General features: G+C 33.6%; 1 protein-coding gene across 3 annotated transcripts in view; it reads right to left on the bottom strand.

Moving 5' to 3' along the window:
- The window catches only part of LOC138693233 (zinc finger protein 271-like), a 34,474-nt gene extending 28,611 nt beyond the window's left edge, over window positions 1-5,863 (bottom strand). The window contains exon 1 of one of the 3 annotated variants that reach the window (XM_069817034.1): window positions 5,787-5,863. The gene's annotated coding sequence lies outside the window, so the exon portion shown is untranslated. Of the gene's footprint in view, window positions 1-5,441; window positions 5,594-5,786 lie in introns of those variants that run through there. The other 2 variants (XM_069817032.1, XM_069817033.1) reach the window with 2 other exon arrangements.
- Between the last annotated feature and the right edge of the window lie 12,789 nt (window positions 5,864-18,652).

Genomic DNA, 18,652 nt, shown 5'->3' with positions numbered 1-18,652 from the left:
TTACACCAAATGAAGTCACTGTGAAGGATTTACTGGAATGCTATTGTATAGATTTCATTATTGAAGGAAACCTTTGGTCGAAAATGAAAGAAAAAAAAAATGTGTACTCTCAAAGAAAGGCATTTTGAAAGGAGTATAAGTAAACACATCTATCATAAAAGTTCCCTTTTTCTTGGTTTTTGCAGAATTCTTATTGGACGTTGCGGCAATTTAAACTTGACCCTTATATTCCAAAATACAACTCAAGGTGGAAATGTCTTTATAACACAATAATATTTATAAACAATACTGATTTGTGACGTCTGTCCTGCAAAAGAATTGTACGTTTTTTACCAAGCAGAATTGCTGTGAAGGGTTTGTTAGAAATCTTAATACATTTTATTATTGAAGTATTCTTTAAGTCGAAATTGAAAGAAGAAAAACGTATATACTTTTTAAAGAAAGATATTTTGAAGAGAGTTAAAGAATAGGGCAACTTAGCTGGACTATACATAAGCGAAGCAATATTTATTGGCACCGTATTATTAGTAAAAAAATATGTCATATATATTGGCATTTTATTGTTATATATCTGTCATGATAATAATTTCCCAACTAAAAGTCAGTCTCCCTCTCTACTTCACTCCCTCATAAACACAAGTTGATTTTGTTGTTATGATTACATATACATACTGAGAATTTCAACCATTAAAAAAACGGGTTTTCCTTCAAATTTGAGAATGCCTTTCTCCCATTATACATCTTATCTAATAGAAAACAGAGTTTACGTTCTCTTAAACATGATAGATCACGTTTCTCAGATTATTAAATTTCGGGGGAGGGGGAAACTGAAAGGTGAACCTTAGGGTATGTTACAGTCTCATGTCTCATAAAGTTTTTGACAAACAAAATATATTCTAATGCTATAAGATAAGCGGGGTGGTACAAATTGCGATATCTTATAGTTAATTCGAGAGACAAATTTCACTGCACTCATCAATGTCACTTGTTTTATTTTTTAATACATTAGGCCTGAATAAAATACCAAGGAGTTGTATGCCTGGCTGCAAATTCAATTACCAGAAGAGAACTTAGTGACGATATTTACTTTTCGTTCCGGTGAAGTAACAAAAAACAGGAGTAAGATTAAGAAAATAGTATTTAAAATTAGCTTACGCGGTGTATCCATATGTATTTGTAAATTTACATTGCACTAAATTATTGTAATTCTCTACTGTAAAATGAATAACTTTGATTTGTTATTTCACTGTTTTTAAAGTCTTAATCTGAGTGTCCTTTACAAGGCATTTGATTTTCGCTTTCTATCTCATTCCTAAAAAATTAAAGAATAGTCATTCATTTTACACGGTTGTTTGTACTTTTATTACAATTTTTTTTTGTTTTCTTTTGCACGACATTTATTATTTATTTATTGTCAGTTAGTAGATAAAAGTCTTTTGACTTGTTTATTCTTTGGCTCGCTGAATCTCCTTTGGGAATTACTAAAGCGAAAATAAATATTAATATAAATTTAAAGTTTAAAAATATGGATTTCATAAAGAAATTCCCAGTAACTAACAACATTGTTAATTAAGGTGGAAAATTATTGGTCACGAATAGGCCTAACATGTCAGACATTTGCTCCTAAGTTTTATTTTTTTATTACTATAATTATTCGTTGTTTCTAAAATTAATTTTTCCTAATAAAGGATTGTTAATATGTGCGGGTAGTCTACTGAGAGGGAATTTTTGTAGAATAACTTTACAGCATATTTAAATAACTTGAAAGTGTTTCGTTAAATAAAGAGACACACGAATATCATTTTATTAATGACTTTATCACTGATCATTGCTTGCTATAAACTAATAGCAATCCCACAGAATGAATAATAAATGGCGTTCACATCACAGATGAAAAAGAAATTGCAAATGCATTTGCTAGTCAATTTAAATCTGTTCAACAAAATTGTAACTCTAATTTCATTACTTATGATTCTAATATTACTGACTGTTTGCCCCTGCCTAAAATTACATTCGATGATGTAACTAAAGCCATTAAAAAGCTAAAGCCTAATAAATCTAAAGGTACAGATAGCATTCCTAATTTTATAATCAAGGGTTGCTCTAATATTCTCATATCCGTTTTAACTTTTAATTCAATTTTAGTTTAAAAACAGGAATTTACCCATCACTTTGGAAGGAAGCATCCATTATTCCAGTTTTTAAAAATGGTAATAAACCCAGTGTTATTAATTATAGACCCATTTCTATCCTAAACAATTTTTCTGAAATTTTTTTAAAAATTATTCACAAACACACTTCATTTTATGTCAAAAATAAGAACTATTCGGCCCAACATGGATTTACCAGAGGGAAATCTACTACTACTAATTTAGTTTCTTATCTCAATCTCATAATGCCTGCTGTTGAAAATCAAGGTCAAATTGACTCAATTTATTTTGATTTTAGCAAAGCATTTGATGTTGTTCCTCACGAAATTTTATTAAATAAATTAACTAATTTTGATCTCTCCACTAATACGTTAATTGGTTTGAAACTTATTTAACAGATAGACAATCTTATGTTCGACTAGGTAATTCTTTCTCGGTTCCATTTAATAGTTTATGTGGTGTTCCTCAAGGGTCTACATTGGGACATCTCCTATTTTTATTATTTATAAATGATATAAGTAAAACAATAAGTTCTAGCTGCCTTTTATTTGCTGATGATCTCAAAATCTTTCGTAAAATTAATAGTGCGGTTGATTGTCAAATTCCTCAAAATGACATTAATTCAATTTCACAATGGTCTGTTGAAAATGGAATGAAAATTAATCAATCCAAAACTTCTGTAATTTCCTTCTCATGGGACACTACTTCCCTAAAATGTAATTATTCTCTTAGTAATGTCGTAATTACTAAGAAAGATTGTATTAGAGATCTTGGTGTCTTACTTGATTCAAAATTATATTTCCATGATTATGTGAAATATATTTATACCCATTCATTAAGAATGCTTGGTCTAATTAGATCTGTAACTTATTCTTTTCTACTCCTATATGTTTATTAATTTTATACTATACATTGGTTAGATCCAAGCTTGAATATGCATCTGTTGTATGGAACTCCATTACTTCCACTGACTCGGCTAAATTGCAGAACATTCAAAGAAAACTTATTTCCTTGTGTTCTTATAGATTTTTACCAAATTCCGATTATAAATATGAGATTAATTGAAAATATTTCAATTGCGGTAGTTTGTTTACCAGACGTCAAGATCTTGATTATTTATTTTTTTGTAAAGTCATTAAGGGTGATATTGATTGTGAATCATTCATAAGCAATATCAGTCTTCGTATTCCTGCTAAGGGTTTAAGATTTCATAAAATATTTTACAATAGCAATTCTAAATCTCTCTCTCCGGTCCGCAGATGTATAAAATATACTAATTTGCATGGATTGAACTTGGATCCATTTAATGTGTAGTATATACTTTTTGAGTTTTTATGTCAGTTTTATTAATTTATGCCACTTATTAAGATATGTATCATACTATTCTTGTCAATTGCATATCTTTACAATACTACTTATATTATTCCAGTCTTCATTTATATGATTTCATTAATTCATTTGTAATTTATTTTATTTAATTGCCATTATTTTAATTATCTCGCTGTACTAATTTTAATAATTATTTGTGCTATTTATTTTGTTGCATTTGGTCAATGATTAATGTTGACTATTATATTGATTGTATTTCGTCTCACTGCCATTTTCTATCATTCATTTTCATCATCATTTGTTGTTGTGTTTTGTTTTGTATCTTATGCTAAACTGTAATTGGCCTTGTGCTGTTGTTTTGCACGTTAATTTGCACGTTAATTATCATCGTCATCATCATCATCATCATCATCATCATCATCATCATCATTATTATTATTGTAAAATTAAGAAATGTAAATAAAAAAGTTTATACAGGTTTTTCTACGTATAATTTAAAAACTACAAAATGCCATAGTCTGCTGTGTTCGGATGCAACAATTATGCGAAGAAAACCAAAGGCAGAGAAGTCAAATACTTCCAGGTTAAAGAAATGATGACCTGGCTACAATATGTAAACGAAATGACAAACATACTGACACACAGCACATCGCAGCGACATTTGTAGCTGCAAGTGTAGCCATCCATGTCGCTACGTGTGGCCATCCAACAGCAGTAAATGTCGCAGAAAAAATGGACCCGGACCTATTCAAGTTGCGACACGACCTTGGGATGCGCCAAACTTGCTACATTTACTGCTCCGTGTGACCGCTTCCATTTAACTCAATGCAGTCTATAATTCCAACTACATTTGTCCCAGAAAACTTGCTACAAATGTAGCTATGTGGCCGTACCCTTAAGATCATGGACGATCCAATATGCCCTTGCAAACTGAGTCCACAAACTGTTGATCACTAGCTCTCGGAATGTGAATTACTAAATAAACAAAGACTAAGCCTCAGGAAAAGTGTGATTATAGCTGGCGGCCACTGGCCGATGAGCAATTGTGATTTAGTAAATAAATATACAAAACCATTCAAAAAGTTCACAAAAACAATTAATTTTGACACATTGTAAATAGTAAATTCAAGGAAAATAGATTGAGTTGTTAAATATACCTTTAAATATAGTGTTTAAAAGGATTAACAATAGCATTGATTTTTTAAAAGTGTGTAAAAAAAACAATAGGCTGTAAAGGATTAACAACAGCATTGATTTTTTAAAAATGTGTAAATAGAAAAACATAATAGGCTGTAAAACAGTGTTGTACATTGTATTTAAAAGATTCAACAACAGCATAGATGTTGACAAGTTGTAAATAGTACATTTAAGGAAAATAGGTTAATTTGTTAAATAGTAGGCCTATACATCTAAACATAGTGTTTAAGAGGATTAACAATAGTACTGATTTTTAAAAAAATGTGTAAATAGAAAAACAGAATAGGCTGTAAAACAGTGTTGTACATTGTATTTAAAAGATTCAACAGCAGTATAGATGTTGACACGTTGTAAATAGTAAATTTAAGGAAAATAAGGTTAATTTGTTAAATAGTAGGCCTATACATCTAAACATGGTGTTTAAAAGAATTAACAATAGTATTGATTTTTTAAAATTTGTTAATGGAAAAATAGAATAGGCTGTAAAATAGTGTTGTACATTGTATTTAAAAGATTCAACAGTAGCATATAATATGTTGACACATTGTAAATAGTAAATTTAAGGAAAGTAAAATAGGCTAGCAATAATGTGTGTACATTGTATTCGAAAGAGTTAGTAATATTGTAATGTGTAATTTATTTGCATGTAGTATTGCATTTTAATAACGCAGTATTCTTATAAAGAAGGATAAAAAGAAAGCGGAGAACAAAGAGAACTACCTCAGCGTTAGTTTAGCCAATAATACAATGCAACAATATCCTTACCTCGTGGAAGTTTATAATGGATTTATATACCTGTTTCAGCTATGAGTTTAGCGACGTCGGATATTAATAAATGTATTAGCACAGTGTATTAGACTGTGGTATTAGGTTAAAATTTCAACTTTATTTAACTAAATGTTCTGGATTAGGTGATCAAGAAAGCCGTGATACTACTTACGCGAAAGACTAACACACACAATCAAAATAGAAAGGGATGTTTCGAGAATAGAGCAAAAACAAATTATAAAAGAACATGAACCTAGAATGTTTTTCGTAACACTGAGTTCAGTTACATATTAAGTTATTGTCCATTAAAAGAGCTTCTTTAATTTAAAAAACATAGCACACCTCTCTATAGGACCAGCGGTTGAACCACAGTCTAGTATATAGCCTAGTCACGAAGCTTGAGTTGGAGGTGTGCTAGGAACAATAGACTATGCCGGTACTATTTCGTATTGTCTGTAATGAGGCGATGTTAGCGATGCTAGTGGTTAGAAACTATCTATGGGTCATGGTGGAAGAATAATATTCTTCCACCATGTGTAAGGATGCATACTTATTACGTATTGGGCTTCGTGACTGTATATACTAGACTGTGGTTGAACTAAAGACGTTCCTTAATCGCGTCACTAGTAATGACAATGGAGTTAGGTTAGTCAACTTTGCCACATCAAAAAATTTAATTGTCAAAAGTACAACATTCCCCCATAAGGACATAAATATACTTGAACTTCTCCCGATGGATTGACACACAACTAAATACCGTAGATCACATCTTGATAGATAAACGGAGACATGCTAGTATAGCAGACATTCGAACTTTCAGGGGGGCAGAATGTAATTCTGACCATTATTTGGTACTTGAAGAATTAAGAGAAAGACTATCAGTCTGTGGCGGCTCGTGAACTTGTGGATAGGGAGAGCTGCAGTAGATTTTGGTACATACAAATTTCAGTTCTTGATACTGTACCATTACTATAAGTATAGGAGAAAAATAAATGCACTACATATCGAAAAACCAAAATTTCTTGACTTATTTGGGAGATGTCTGTGGCATCATTTGCTAATAGCTAAAAAAAAAAAAAACTAATACCATCGATTTCAGTCTGAATTTCAGATCGGCAGACACTCAACTTGCAATCTACCAGTGCATTCTGAATTGTCTTAGAATTGCCTTTCAACAGTGGCATGTTCCAAATGATTTTTGAGAGGCTCATTTAGATTACTCGCGAACTGTATCAATCCACGAAATACACCAGGGTTCTTCGAATCGTTTTTTCATCATGTTCCCTAAAGGGAAGTTCATATTGGCCACAAAATTTGATATAATCAATATTTTTTAAAAATAATTTCACGATTTCTTCTCACTTCTTGATTATGTTTGAGAATTTCTGTTCTGTTCGTTTCACTTAATTGCACAGCAATATTAGTTTTGCCTAACATAGCCAATGAAACAGCATTTTTCAGGTGAGGCTGCGAAGATTCGTGCATTTTGCTTTTTAGGGGCAAATGTCCTAAATATGTTACACCACTCCTAGTCCATGCAGCATCACCACCGGAGGGGAGGGAAGGAAAACAAAATACAGATTTTTTTTTGTTCACATCCACGTAACCACAAATGCTTAGCGTAAATTTCATTGTTATACTTTCTTACATAATATGCACTATTTCGGCTGGATGAAGCTTAAGTAAGATTTAAGTCGGGTAACGGATGACCCTTAATTTCACTTCATTACATCAATCTTCTCCGCAAGGGAAAGTTGAAAAAAATAAAATTAATATTCTGTAATTCACACACACTCATGCTTGCACATTTGCACTGGTTAAGTTACGGTATTAAGACGTCACATCAAAGCAACACTCATATACTGATGGTCAAAAATTTTCTAGAACTGGAAAAGAAGTCTCTTTCGTATTTTACGTGCTATATCAAAAGGATTCTACTCGTGCAATCATTTTGAGTTAAGGCAAATATTAGGTTCTGCTGGAGGCTGGATATATACGTAATAATAAGGGAAAAGAGAATATTAATTTCGTTATATTAACTCGATAAGATTCTACAACAATAAGTATGTGAAAAGAAAATAAAAATTTTGTCATTAAGTTTCAAGGGAATAGAGAATCCATTTGACGCAGCATTACAATAGCGCTGTGGGAGGGGAGGAAAGATCTTCCCTTATAGCTTGGCTCTGCTAGCCACTGCAGTGAAATATGGGTTTTAAACAGCGGCAGTTTCCCTCTGCTTCCCTTCATCTCTCTACCCCCTGACCAAGCAAGACACACTAGCTTACGAGCTGTCCCACCCTGCAGATCTCAGGACGACTTTGAATGCAGTGTCAATTCCAAAACAGTCGACGCGAAAAAGATTATGCATAAGATAATAGTTACATATTCCCGGCCAGATGAAATATAAAGCAATTTACCAATAAAAGCTGTAACAATTCTTCTACAAATTAAAATAAATATTTTTATTTTCCTGTGAAAGCAGGGAGTGCTGCAGCTCCGCAGCTCTTATGGACGAGCCGCCCCTGCTATCAGTAGCCAAACGAGTAGAGCAACAAGTTAATATTAGTAGATTGATTATATATATACGGTATATATAATATTAAAATGGTTTTGAGGGAAGTGGGATACGATGATAGAGACTGGATTAATCTTGCACAGGATAAGGGCCGATGGCTGGCTTATGTGAGGGCAGCAATGGACCTGCGGGTTCCTTAAAAGCCATTTGTGAGTAATTTAATCCTTAATTTCTACGACGAATTTTTCTGCGTATTATGTAACAGAAGACAAATTATTGCACTTACCATGTGACTATTTATGCTTCAGGTTTCCTCTGAATAAAGATTTCCGGATAGTTGCAATTCACAGAGATAATTTCTGCCCTACAATTAATCATTCAGTGTGTTCAACTCATTTCGAAGATAGTTGTTACTTTTCAAATTACGTTACTGTAGCTACATTGTTATTGTGCTTCATTCACTCCAGATCCTTCATTTCCTTGAAACAGCTGGTGTTTCAATGCATACATGAATAATTATTCGCAGAATATAAAGATACAGAAACTGTATAAATTACAAAAACTTAATTTCTTAATATGAATGATTGAAAGTAATTCTTGTATTAGCGGTAGTCACGGATTAATGATACTAATACTGCTACCGCTGCTGCTCTGCTACTACTACTAGGTACCACTACCACTGCTATTACTACTACCACTACTACTACTACAAAAAAAATTACAAATATTTCTAAAGGACCTTTACGACAAATAAATTAATGAATAAACCCATACGAATTAGACACCCTTTATTTAAAATTGCCAATAATGCTCTAATTGATTTACCAACACCATCTAATATTAGAACATGATGAAACTTTGGTTCATTACTAGGACTGTGTTTTACTACTACTACTAATAATAATAATAATAATAATAATAATAATAATAATAATAACAATAATAATGCATTTTGACTTCATATGGCAGTTTAATCTACAAATTAAATAAAAAAGTTGACATATTAATTCTTTTATTAACAATGATTGATTATAAATATTCACATTCAGAGTTCCTATGAAAATGATGCAAGCCTGACAGCCAGGTACCCTAATTCACATAGGATTCTCCCAATTTCCTCGTTGAATCCTAATTAAAGCGAGTCGGGATTGATCAAAATCCCGATTTTACAGATATTAGCCTGGAGCATATTTAAACAAATTAGTCTGTATTTCCTATTATCCGATATTTTTACTTATATACTGACTCACATGGTAACATTATAAATATAGAGGTAACCCGCGGATATTTAGCAAGTCTATGAGGTAACCCAGCTGATTGCCGTAAGGAAACTCTACTCGCAAGATAATAGGCTACTTCCTCTAGTTCTACCGCATTGTTGATTACTCCGTTTCGGTACCTAGTCGTTGCTCACGTAATTAGCAAACATTGTGTTGAGTGGAAAAAAAGATAGAGTTTTGATATTTTTTTAAGTAGGTTATTTTACGACGCTTTATCAACAGCTTAGGTTATTTACCGTCTGAATGAGATGAAGGTCATAAGCCTGTGAAATGAGTCCGGGGTCCAACACAAAAGTTACCTAGCATTTGCTCATATTGGGTGGAGGGAAAACTCCGGAAAAAACCTCAACCAGGTAACTTCCCCCTACCGGGAATCGAACCCGGGCCTCCTAGTTTCGCTGCCAGACGCGCTAACTGTTACTCCACAGGTGTGAACGAGTTTTGATATCGTATTTTACACTAATAACAGACACATACAAGTGATGCGTTTTATAGTTTGTTGAACTATGTTTAAAAATGGATTCATCGTCACATAGTGAAACTGTTGAAGTACCGATTCCGAAAAAGAAAAGTTGCAAAGATAACTTAGTAGCGAACGGTTAAACCATATTCGTGGTTAATAAAATAAAAAAAAAACGATTATAGAGCTCTCTGTACTGTATGTCCTTCGTATTTCAGTGTTTCTCAAGGAGGCGAATATTACATTAAAAAGCACGCGAACACTACTTTGCAGAAAACGATTATAAATCTTATGTTAAAGTATTGATACGTTTAATGTCTTAAATTAGCTTCTGATATCCCGATTCCCTCAGAAAAAACCTAGCAACTCTGCTGACAGCAGAAGCACGGTGTTAAAGGTGTCTCGCAAAGGAAGTATTGCTCCTTTAAACAAAAACATTTAGCTTTCGGATACACAATACAACACGCATTCAAACAGCGGTTTCGAAATCCCACGCATTTTCTTCCAAACAAATGGCGGTTCTCCGCTGCTTCAATTTGAGAGCATATTTCTCACTTCTCCGCTAAAGTGTGGTAGGGGTTTTGATAAAACATGACGCCATGTTTTGAGAGCAGAATTGATTGTTTTTATGAAGAATTCGGAGTTTAGAAAACACCACTGTGTATATAGGCATCGTCTTAGCGGACATCTCCCTTTATTGTAATAAAACTGAACTTATTTACCATATTCTAACGTAATACCAATGTTTACCCTAATACTCAAAATGCCTTAAAATGGATATGTAACTAAAAGCTTGCGCCTTCAGTTTAAGGATTAAAATAGGCTTATAGGCATAAATCCGCAGCTTAGTCGTAAGTAAAAAAGTAACAAATATTTACCTTCGCACATTTTAATTAGGTCGAGGCGGCATGATGGTGATGATGATGATGATGATGATTATTATTATTATTATTATTATTATTATTATTATTATTATTTTCTTATTATTATTAACTAACTTTCACAATGCTTAGAAGCATCATTAGTCGACTTATGTCGTTTATGTGTGTAGTTGAAATGGCGCTGCATCTGTAAAATAATGCGTCATTTATAAATAAAGCAGATTAGCTGTTGCATGGACGTAGACGTTGTATAGCAATGCGAAAATACTCTATCATACTGTAACGGTGTAATTTAAATGCAATAACTTGTCACTTGCGCTCCAAACGAAAACTGCACTTAGAAATCACACTAGTATGTACGGAGAATTTTGTCAAGTGAGAGGTCATTATTAAAATTGTTTACAATTTACATTATCGGTATTTTAAATTTTGTGCATTATTATTATTATTATTATTATTATTATTATTATTATTATTATTATTATTATGTTACGATATATTTATTAATATCCTTATAAAATCTTTTAAATGTAATTTTTTCACAGCCATGTAATTTTGAACAAATTTTAACTTGTGTCTAATTTTGTTATAATATAAAATACTGGTGTCATTATTACACTTACACAATAATCTTATATAATTATATAGTCGGCCTGAGTCGCGTAGTCGGTGTAGCGCTGGTCTTCTGTGCTCGAGGTTGCGAGTTCAATCCGGCCCAGGTCGATGGCATTTAAGTGTCAGTAGCTTTACTGGTATGTAAAAGAACTCCTGCGGAACAAAATTCCGGCACATCATCGGCGACGCTGATATAACCTCTGCAGTTGCGAGCGCCGTTAAATAAACCATAATTTATATATAATCGACAGTTATTTGCGTGTAATAGGTGAGGCACTTTATTTACATGACAGAAAAATCCACGAAAATAATCAAATAGAGGAATAAAGGATGTCACTATACGAACGCCGAATTTTAATGTGAATAAATGAAACAAAAACAGATAACAGAATAGATACCGTAAACTGGGGTAAAGAGGATCACATGTGGTAAAGTGGATCATATGTGTATTGTTAGATAAGTCAGCGCCACATGGGTCACACATGCAAAGAAAACTATTTTTAGTGGCACTTATAGAAGAAAGGTTTTCTTTTCATGTGCGATCCATGTGGCGCTGCCTTATCTAGGCAATACACATATGATCCACTTTACCACATGTGATCCTCTTTACCCCAGTTTACGGTACCAGATCCGTCAAAGCAATAACAAAGATGCAATATGTTAACAATATCTTCGTTACTGTAGGATTGATGGCACTATTATCTGCTCTGTTATCTGTCTTTGTTACAATTTACTGACATTATTAAACTCGGCGTTTTTCTTGGGACAGACCTTATATTGAAATATATGTAAAAAAAAAAGGTGAAAGGTATCCCCGTAACATGCCATGAAGGCACTTAGGGAGGCATGGAGGTAGACCCCATGCTTTCCATGACCTCGGCACTAGAATGAGGTGGTGTGGTCGGCACCACGCTCTGACCGCCTAATACTCCCGGGAAATGTATTTTTTTGTAATTCAAGGGGAATTAAACCCAGGTAAACTCCTCCCCCTTGTGTACGATCTTGAGTTATATCGTATTCTCAGTCATTCCGAGCAGCCTTCGGGGCACGAGTTCCGTTCGCTACCTTCAAATCACTCAAGCAGTCCCTTTCCCTTCCTCTGCCCTTGAAACTTGCCCTCTTACGTTTATTCCCTAAGAAATTCGCTGTGTTGCATAAAAATTTATGAGATATGCAGTGGAAGAAGTGGTAAATGTCATGGGACAGGCGTTTTAGAATACTTGCAGGCTTACTCATTATAATTCCACCACAGATCCACAATCACTCCATAGTCTCCAAAAACATTGCAGCTTAAGAGCGAGTTAAATTAAATATTAAATCAAATGAGTTCATCAGATCCGTATCAGATTTAATGCCACAACGATTGCACTTAGCCATTGCGTGTCCAAGCCGGCACGCAAGGTAACTAACAGTTACGTACTACCAATAGAAAGATAAAAATGTAACTGAGACTACAAATTAACAATATATTGAAAGAATATAAACTCTGCTATAGGCAGAAATTGATTTTCAATAATCCGTAAGAATGAGATAAGTTGTTCGTGGATTTATCCTAAATAGGTGTTCGAAGATAACAGACATTATTTTAGTAACAATTCAGTAATTCCTTTAGATATTCTGAATGATACTTATGACTGTTTTACTTCATTTTCTTCAATTATCATTGATATTCAATAGGTATAAAAAATTATCTTCGGGTTTATGAAGGGCGACGTCTGTGGCTTAAGTACTAGGGCGCTAGTTTTCCATCCAGGCGGTCCTTGTTCGATCCTCGAAAAGTTGTGATGGATTTTGTGGTGCACAAAGCAGAAGTTACATAAGGGTTTTCTCGCTGTACTTCCGTTTCCTTCAATTATTCTACCTGCCCCATCTACCTCTCTTTCAATTCCATCTGCAATAGTAAAAATAGGTCGAGGTGGTCTTGGATGTAATACGGGTTTCCGATGCTAATATAGAAAGGGGTTTGAACTTTCACTGGTCTCCTTAGGGCTGAGGCAGGATGACTTACCTGTTAACATAGGATTCATGAATGCCACACACTCAGGCCCCCGGCCTGACTTGGGCAGTCATCACATATATGGGACGAAATCAAGCCTACGTAAAAAGATCCGTCCATGGTTCAGCCTTCGGAAAGCCAAGAAAAGTCAAATGCCGTAAGCCAATGTTTTTTATTATAAACAATTATTTTATTGTATATAGGTTGATCAAAATATTACTGCCTATTTTCTCCCATTGTTTTAAATTTGTATTTCGACTGCGTTGACAGATTTTTGAGACGATCCGGGGCACTTGAATACATTCTTCCGCATATTACCTGATCCAAATTGATTTATTTAATAGTATTTGCAGTAGTTACTACTAAGTCTTCAGCTGTTGTTGAAATGGGTAGTGACTTATGACCTTCTTTATACTAAGTTGAAATTAAAAATTAAATGAACTACTAAGCTCATAATGAGCAAAGGTTTGTCACATTACCTATGATTGTATCTGATTTCGTAATACAAAATTTTCTTAATTAGTGTTTCATCTGAGTAATATAAATTTTACTTATTTTACACAAATATGGATGTCGCTAAATAAAATTTATTTCTTTGTTAAACGTAGTGTTTGTCACATTATACAAATTCGAAGTTTTACAAATTCCTAGCTCTTTTCGTCTGTGAATATTTCAACTCCTACTCTACGATATCAATTCGAGAATTCTTCCAAACGTTTATTTATAAACAATTCCCAAGTACTAACTAGTAGGCAGGTAATTATTCTGTGTAAAACATATATCTGCTAACTCGTAATTTACGTATTTGCTGAAAAAGTTCCTGCTTGAAGCATAATATACTTTAATATTACTGTAAGATAAACAGGCAAGTTCATTTTCTACAGATAATTAAAGACATTTCTTAAAAAAAAATATATATATAGATATATATCATACTTTAATTACAAATTGTAAAATTTAAGAAGAGATATGCAATATATGTTGCAAAAATTCACACAATACAGTGCTTTGTAAAGGCCAGTGGCCATGCTAAGGTTTAAATACGGGATAAGATAAAAAATCTGCTTAGCTTTTATTTTTATATAGCAGATATTTCTGGGCTTTTCTATTATTTTTGTGACACTTCCTACAAGAAGATGATGACCACTCATTTTCACCCCAAACAGAAAATAGATAATATAACAGTATAACTTGACTCAGAGTACCCTGTTAGCCAGGATATTTCTTGTTACATGAAAATTGAAATTTTCTATTTTGTCTTCCACCATCCGCTATTTTAATGTGTAAATGTAGTGTTGATCTCCTATCTTTGTAATCTCATTTTTTTTTCGCATGCCCAACTTGAAAACTGTTTCTCTTTTAATTCTGCAAATAATGACTTCAGTGCTTTCTCAATATAAGCCATTTTGCACTAAATTAGGATGTAATACACACACGCATGCACTTTTGATTAAACTAAAACTCAACAATGCAGCACAGCCGCAGAAAACCAATATAGCGCGGCGTATTATATCACGAATGAGACTAGCCGCTCATCCTGCTACTGAGTCGTGGCGAATTGATTCCCCCTCCTCCCTGGCCTTTCCACAAGCCTGCGAGTGCCGCTGCCTATGAGCGAAGTCGTTGCGCATCGCTGTGAGAGTTCTGCAACCAACGAGTTAGAAAAAGATTATAGCGTGGCCATTGAGCTGCCATGTTTGAAGAAAATTGAAAGAGCGACCGCCATTGACATAAGCGCCAAAAACGAAGTACGCGGTGACGATAAGTAAGGTTGGAGCAAGAAGCAGTTAAAATTTCGGTTACATAAATCAGTTAAACTGAAGTGGAAAAACCTAGTGTTTCGTCAAAAATTTGACCTACGCACTGGTAACTTAATATAAAATAAAGAACTTAGTTATCTGTAATAAATTTTAAACACTTGAGCTATTGCTAGAAGGAAAGATTAAAAGAACAACCTAACGGAGCAAAAGTGTCATGTACGTACGTACGACAAGTGTTCCAGCAAATATATTGAAGGAAATGTTATTATTTTTAATTTTATTTTTAAATGCGACTTGTAAGATTGTCTAAACTGAAGAAGTATGATTCGGATGAATTTATTAAATTGGTTTTTAGTCTCTACACTTGCAAAACTATTTATTATACCATACGATATAGAATGAAAGTAGGCTCTAACTGTGGTAAACAATCTTTACCTCTAAACTTGTAACTTGAGTAAAACGTGCTTTTTTGTTACAATAGGCCTATAGTGTATAATTGTCGGAATGTGAACGTGAGGCCAGCAGCGGATGGTTTGAGTCGACCATTGAAAGGCTGTGGCGCCACTGATTATTATTATTATTATTATTATTATTATTATTATTATTATTATTATTATTATTATTAGTGTATATTCTTTCATGATGGGCAGGGCATGTAGCACGTATGGGCGAATCCAGAAATGCATATAGAGTGTTAGTTGGGAGGCCAGAGGGAAAAAGACCTTTGGGGAGGCCGAGACGTAGATGGGAGGATAATATTAAAATGGATTTGAGGGAGGTGGGATATGATGGTAGAGACTGGATTAATCTTGCTTAGGATAGGAACCAATGGCGGGCTTAAGTGAGGGCGGCAATGAACCTCCGGGTTCCTTAAAAGCCAGTAAGTAAGTAAGTAAGTAAGTAAGTAAGTAAGTAAGTAAGTAAGTAAGTAAGTAAGTATATTCTTTCATGTCCCTCCAGTCAAAATACTAACAACAATACATCCTATGTGAGATTTTTTCAGAATTTTGAATGCCAGTGTCGAAATACAAGTTTAATATTTTATTGCTATTAATTTTTAACTGGTTTGAAACGGAATTGTAGTGGTCTCATCTTTATTTACTGTAAGTCAATTACTAGTTCGTCTTCGAAATAGGCCTACTTTTTATAAGCTACAGTTCATCGTTTTCTTTTATAAGCAGTAAAGACACAAGGAGCAGAAATAAAGAATGCCAGTATCGAAAAACAAATTTAATATTTTATTGCTATTAGGTTTTAATTGAGTTTGAAACGGAATTGCAGTGGTTTTATCCGTATTTAGTTTAAGTCCATTACTAGCGAACCATTTATTTGGTTTATCGTTTGTCTTCGAACTAAGCCTACTTTTTATAAGCTATAACTCATCGTCTTCATGGAGTTTTTCACTTTATCTTTATCTTCGAAGTGTCGTGATCACAAAAAGCTATATTCGGAGAGACACAGTTTGTCTCGTTTCATATTTTACGTACTGTTTGACCAGTTCCTTTTTTTCAAAGGGAATCTGTAAACTAGTATGTTATGCCGGGCTTTGTTACACATTTACGCATGGAAAAAATGCTACTAATGAACAAAACTAAAATTAAAATTTACGTGGAATATGATATATCATTTGTCTTCCTTCTACTATTGCAGATATATGTAGCACATACAAGCTGTATTATTATTATTATTATTATTATTATTATTATTATTATTATTATTATTATTATTATTATTTTAATTTTTCCTATATCCTATCTCCGTATACACAACGTTGTAAGCAGACGAATTTATACAAGGGAAGGCGCTAATTTCATGTCTGCCGTGTTTCGTGGCGGCTCCGCTAAGACCTCTGTACTACAGTGTCTGTATAAAGCAGGGCTGGGCATTGGGAGCGGATCCAGACTCTAAACGGGGATGCTTAATATTCATCAGTGACGGAATCAACGCTGCGCGGTGTTCGGCGGGGAAGAGAGAGGATGAAGAGAAATCATGTGGCTCCCCGTGAGAGAGTAGAATCCGCTCTTGGTGCCCAGCCCTGGTATAAGACAGTGTGGCTATACGAGACTTCAGTTGTGATTGGTCATTGCAGTCACGTGGTACGCGGCCGCCATTAAGTTTCCAAACATCGCTGGCGGGATAGCAGAATATGTAGTTAGATTCGTGTATTTTATGTTATAGATAGAGTGATTTATAGGGTAATAGTGCGAAATGGTAGGCTGCTTTATAGTAAACATCTAAACAGAGAACCAAACGAACAAAGAAAGTGAGATTCCCTTTAGAAACGACTACCTGAATTTTCTAAAGAACACGGGTCTCTTGATTTGCAGCGGTCAAAGATCCCAAACTTAAATTTACTACTGAATGACAGCTGTTATACTAACCTACTTTGTATGAACATCTGGTAGTATGAAAGCCCTTTAAAGTAGAGATAAATTTAGAATTGTTTATCCAAATAAAAATATGAAAATAAACCAAAATAACGCTCGCAATTATCTTTAAATTAATACTTGCGTGCATTACTTCACATAATAATATTCTACATTTAATAAGCAAAGAACCAAATAGAAATAATTAATTGGTATCGTCTTGCAGATTCATTCTTGATTACACGGTTATATCATTAACGTAATATTTTTAAACTTGTTAAATTAATGGCGAGACTTTACATAATGTGATTGGTTGATTAAATTTGAGTAGCCCTATTGTTTTTTTGTTTACTCCACTCTTGTATTACCTTTCAAGGACATTGTTTAAAAGTAATGGAGAGAGTCCATCTCCTTGTCTTACTCCTGTTTTGAATGTGAAAAGTTTTTAAATTTCCCCCATAAACTTATCTTTAGACTTTGTATTTGTCAATGTTTCTTTTATAATTGCAAGAGTTTTGCGGTGTAATTAAACCATTATCATTATTATTATTATTATTATTATTATTATTATTATTATTATTATTATTATCATTATTATTAAAATGTGTCTCAGTGAAACGCACTGTAGAGTCTGTATAGGTCAGTTTCTGTCTGTTGCTTTTCCTATTCACTGCGGGCTAAACCAAGGAGATGCACTATCACCTTTACTTTTTAACTTTGCTCTAGAGTATGCAATTAGGAAATTTCAAGATAACAGAGAGGGTTTGGAATTGAACGGATTACATCAGCTGCTTGTTTATGCAGATGATAAGAATATGTTAGGATAAAATCCACCAACTATGAGAGAAAGCACGAGAATATTACTTGAAGCAAGTAAAGAGATAGGTTTGGAAGTAAATCCCGAAAATACAAAGTATATGATTATGTCTCGTGACCAGAATATTGTACGAAATGGAAATATAAAAATTGGAAATTTGTCCTTTGAATTCAAATATTTTGGAGCAACACTAACAAAATAATATGAATGACAATCGGGAGGAAATTAATTGCAAAATAAATATGGGAAATTCTTGTTATTATTCAACTGAGAAGCGTTTGTCATTCAGTCTGAAAGTTCGAATTTATAAAACAGTTATATTACCGGTTATTCTATACGGATGTGAAACTTGGACTCTCACTTTGAGAGAGGAACAGAGGTTAAGGGTGTTTGAGAATAAGGTACTTAGGAAAATATTTGGGGTTAAAAGGGATGAAGTTAAAGGAGAATGGAGAAAGTTACGCAACGCAGAACTACACGCATTGTATTCTTCACCTGAAATAATGAGGAACATTAAA

The sequence above is a fragment of the Periplaneta americana genome, chromosome 17, assembly GCF_040183065.1.
Source record: "Periplaneta americana isolate PAMFEO1 chromosome 17, P.americana_PAMFEO1_priV1, whole genome shotgun sequence".
In the NCBI taxonomy this organism is placed as follows: Eukaryota; Metazoa; Arthropoda; class Insecta; order Blattodea; family Blattidae; genus Periplaneta; species Periplaneta americana.
Note: the sequence above shows the minus strand (reverse complement) of the source record. Positions and strands in the feature narration are given on the sequence as shown.